The 4,849-nt window shown below is 34.9% G+C and overlaps 1 non-coding gene across 1 annotated transcript; it reads left to right on the top strand.

The window, feature by feature from the left end:
- Positions 1–2,653: 2,653 nt before the first annotated feature.
- LOC122102898 lies at positions 2,654–2,756 on the top strand. Its single transcript, XR_006146628.1, has one exon. It is a non-coding gene; the product is annotated as a U6 spliceosomal RNA (small nuclear RNA).
- Positions 2,757–4,849: the final 2,093 nt, after the last annotated feature.

Below are 4,849 nucleotides of genomic sequence, written 5' to 3'. Positions count from 1 at the left end.
GAAGAAGCTCTGCAACTTCATACAATCCCATTTGTCCAACCTTTCATTGATTTGTTGTGTTTCCGGGTCTCTATTCAGAAAATTTCGGCCTGAGCCAAGGAGACCTAGGGTTTCTCCTATTCCATCCTGTAATGTTTTCAGAGTGTCTGCTTTGACTCCGAGGTCTTGGATCCATTTGGAGTTGATTCTGGTGCAGGGTGATATATAAGGATCTAGCTTTAGTTTTCTACAAGTAGTTAAGCAATTTTGCCAGCACCATTTACTGAAGAGGCTGTCTTTCTTCCCTTCTATTTTTTTAGCTCCCTTATGAAAGATTAGATGACTATAGGTCTTTAGGTTCATTTCTGGGTTTTCAATTCTATGCCATTGGTCCTGAAGTCTGTTCTTGTGCCAGTACCAAGCTATTTTGATTACTATGGCTTTATAGTAGAGTTTGAAATTTGGTATTGATATTCCTCCAGCAGTGTTCTTTCCATTGAGGAGCGTTTTTGTTATTCGGGGTCTTTTATTGTTCCATATGAATTTTTGGATTGCCTCTTCTATTTCCTTGAAGAATGAGGTTGGAATTTTGATAGGTATCGCATTAAATTTGTAGATAGCCTTGGGAAATATTGCCATTTTCACGATGTTAATCTTTCCAATCCAGGAGCATGGGAGTTTTTCCCATTTTCTAAGTTCTGTGTTGATTTCCTTTTTCAAGTTTTTAAAGTTTTCACCATAGAAGAGCAGCAGACATGGAGCATGAAAGAGAAAGAGAGGAAATGGGAGAGTGAAAGGGAAAGAGAAATATCACAATACTGAAAGTGCATAACAGATAAACAAGAGCAGTATGAGAATATTCATACTGCTGTCTTTAGACTCTACATATACATTTGAAGGTATTTGATGTATGATAACCCATCAAAATGAAATATAAAGTTATTTTGTTAAAAATAAAAATGTCTCAGGAGAAATTTTAAATGCAAAAACAATCTTCATGGAAGCAAACTCTGAGCTATTTCATGACTTTGAAAAGGATAAAGTGGTTGAAGTTATTATAAATTCAGAAGTATGACAATTCACAATGATATAAAAAGGTATTCATATATTTAATAACATAACCCAAAGCAGAAAGCAAATGTTGGATAATTGATTTTTTAAAAAACATTCTGTCAGGTGCTTGGAAGGTGGCTCAGTGTTAGAGTGCTTGCCTTGCATGCATGAGGCCCTAGATTTGATTTCTCAGCACCACATAAGCAGAAAAAGATGGAAGTGGTGTTGTGGCTCAAGTGGTAGCACTAGCTTTGAACTGAGGGACAGCACCTAGGAAACAGAGTTCAAGTCCCATTACCAGCAAAATCAAAATATGAAACAAAACTAAACACAGTCTCTGACTTTTGTGGCCTCAATTCTTTAAAATCACTACTTCAGCCTCTGGGTAAGATTTTAGGTGTGGACATTTATCAACATTCCTGATTCAGACTCTACTTGATAACTTTTTAAATAAATATTTTGTTCTTAATTTTCCTCTTCGTAAATTCACATGCACCTTAAAAAATGGTTTGGCCATCCCAGTAACCTTCTCCAAGTACTTCATAATGATGACTTACAAAAAGTTGTATTATATTACAACAAGGAAAACAATGCTACAAATAAGAAAAACCAATAATTAAATATTAATGATTAATAAAATGAAAAACAAAACAATTACCAGTGTTTTCAGTATTTGAAGGGTACTATGTATTAGATTTTACTATTTTCTCATATTTCTGTACATTTAAAACTGCCTAAGATTATGATGTTCAACAAGAGTTTTATAGGCTATGAGCAGTCTTTAAAGTTACCCATTAAGATTACTATTTATGGCTCATCTCATCATTTGTATATGGCTTATATCATCATTTGTTCCTCACTAACATATAAAATAAGGAAGCCCTATATTTTTAATAGAAACTATGTAGTTAAAAGTCTTAACTCTTTATTCTGCTCCTTTACACAAAGACTTTGCAACTTCTCATTAGTAAAATTTCTATAAACTCTGAAATGTACATACTTAGTAGCATATGTCTGCTACCATAAATCTTAAATACTTTATCAAAAAGTTTTATGACCTGGGGCTGGGTAGGTAGCTCAGTGGTAGAGTGCTTGCCTTGCATGCATGAAGCCCTGGGTTCGATTCCTCAGCACCACATAAGCAAAAAGAAAAAAGTTGGAACTGGCACGTTGGTTCAAGTGGTAGACCAGTAGCTTTGAGCTGAATAGCTGAGGGACAGCGCCCAGTCCCAGAGTTCAGGCCCCACTCCCAGACTCCCCCCCCAAAAAAAAAAATTATGTCCTGCCAAACAGTCCTAGTTTTGGTATATATAAGCAAATTCCCAAAATTAAATATGTTTAAAACATTAAAACTTAAAAAAAACCTTAACACTTGCTTCAGTGTTCATTATGACAGGTGCCTTGTATAAAATAATTGAATTCCTCCTCTTACACATCTCTTGAAAAACAAATATCTGGAATTATTTTGTTTTTGACATGTCAGTCTTTATTCTTAAATGTGTGCTTATGTAAGAAGTACATGGTTCTAAAATTTCATGGCAATTCTTTTGAGCTTACTTTTTGTTGAATTGTCTAGTTTAAGAAAATCAATTACACTTTATATATAAAAAATGTTCTATGCTCAATTCAGCATCAAGTACTCTAACATTGGAACAATACAGAGAAGATTAGAATGGCCCCTGAGAAAGGATGACAGACAAATTCCTGAACCATTCCATACTTTTACAACAACAGATGCTGGAGGGGATGTAGCCACAAGAGAACTGTACTGCATTCTTGGTGGGAGTGTAAACTTATTCAACCCTTTGGAAAGTACTATGGAGGTTCCTCAAAAGATTCCACATAGAGCTCCCCTATGACCCAGGAATCCCACTTTTGTGCATTTACCCAGATGATCACAAACAAGACCACACTAAAGCTATTAGCACAACTATGTTTACTGCAGCATTATTTACCATCACTAAGATCTGAAACCAACCCAGATGCCCTTCAGTAGATGAATGGATCAAGAAAATGTGGTATTTATACCAATGGAATTCTATGCCTCCATCAGAAAGAATGGCATCGCCCAATTTGTTAGAAAATGGAAAAACTTGGAAAAAAATATTAAGTGAAGTAAGCCAGATCCAAAGAAACATAGGCCCTATGTTTTCCTTAATTTTTAGTAACTATTTTATGTCTGAGATAAGCAGAAAAGGTTAAAAGCTTTGCACATATGACCAGATTAGGCAAATGAAACCCAAGATAGGAACACACGTGTGTTTTTCTCTTGCTTGTTATTGATTCTAACGTACTTATAACAGGTGATGTGGTTTTTTTTGTTTCTTTATATGTTCCTACCCCATGCTATAACCCGTTTACACTGTATTTGAAGTTGGTGCACCCACATCTTGTATATACGTTCATCTAATTTGGGGAGGGAAAGGAAAAAAAAACAAGATGCTTAAATAGGGAGACAGGTAGACCCATTATAACAATGAGATGCACAAGACACTATGGTGAAAAATGAACTTTACAATTTAGGCAGTGGAAGTGTACTTAGGGAGGGGAGTGTGCTTGTAGAGGTGGGAGGGAAGGGATGGTAGGGGAACATAAAGGAGGAGGTAACAATGCATGTTAAGAAATGTACTCATTACCTTGCTCATGTAAATGTGACCCCTGTGTACAGAATTTTACAATAGAAAACATATAACATGTTCTGAGATGGAAGAGTTTATTTCCTTTATTTTACTCATATAATATTGTTAACAAAGAAATTAATGCAAAACACTAATATGAAGGTATTTTGAATGTGTGTGTGTGTGTGTGCAAGAGCGTGTGTTCTCATCCAATTGCATGTATGTTGGTGTGCTCAGAGTTTGAAATCAGGGCTTCAAAGTCTTGCTAGGCCTTTCCTCTCTAGATTGGTGAGCTACTATATGAGCTACATCTCCATTCTTGGCCCGTTGCTAATTCATTGAAATTTTTGAAAAATAATCCTATGAATTTATTTTTCCCTCATTGGTTTCCAACTGTTATCCACAGATCTCTAGCTTCAGTGTTGATATGGCGAATAGTTAGGATTACAGATGTGATCAACCAACGCAAGTCTTTTAGAATAATTTTAAAAGTAGAAGAATGTTTACTTCACGGGGGCCTGTTTTATCATTTATTTTTAAAGCATTTTGGAGTGATTATAAGCAAATTTTTTTCGTTTTTTTGGATTCTTAACATAATAAGTGAAAATATTTAAAAGTTTTAGTACTTTTTAAAAAGGAAACAGGAACTATGGGACTGAAGAAATTTTTCTCTTATAATCTCAGCTCTGTGCGTGATAACCCAATGTCACCAACACAATCTGTGTTGAAGACCAAATGTAACAGAAAACTATCACCATGGGCAATAATTGCTATGCTATTATTTCTTGGAAATATGAATATTGAATTGAGAGTGCAAGAGAATGGAGAGATTTTACCTACCTTTTGTGTATTGCTGAAAGACTTTTGGAAACTTTGACTCATTTCTTTGCTCAAAGTGTGTGTTTGAGCCATGCACTTACTGCCTTTAATTACAATTTTTCCAAACACTAAAATGGTAATAACATTAGCTTTATAGAAAATGTTATCTTAAGAATTAAGGGAAATAAAACTTGTGAAATACTTAACACAAACGTCTATGAATGAGTTTGAGTTTAGCCAGAAGTTTTTAAAATACTAAAAAGAATGCGATAAGTATTACAGAAACCATTACATGTAGTGAGCAATCAGAAGTAATGTTATCTATTGACCATGCTCTGCTTCCAAGGAAGCCAGGAGGATAACTTCTCATGCTGTAAATC

This window comes from Dipodomys spectabilis, unplaced genomic scaffold (genome assembly GCF_019054845.1).
Source record: "Dipodomys spectabilis isolate Male_0828 unplaced genomic scaffold, ASM1905484v1 ptg000934l, whole genome shotgun sequence".
Lineage (NCBI taxonomy): Eukaryota > Metazoa > Chordata > Mammalia > Rodentia > Heteromyidae > Dipodomys > Dipodomys spectabilis.
The sequence above is the reverse complement of the archived record's forward strand: the minus strand, read 5'-3'. Positions and strand labels throughout refer to the sequence as shown.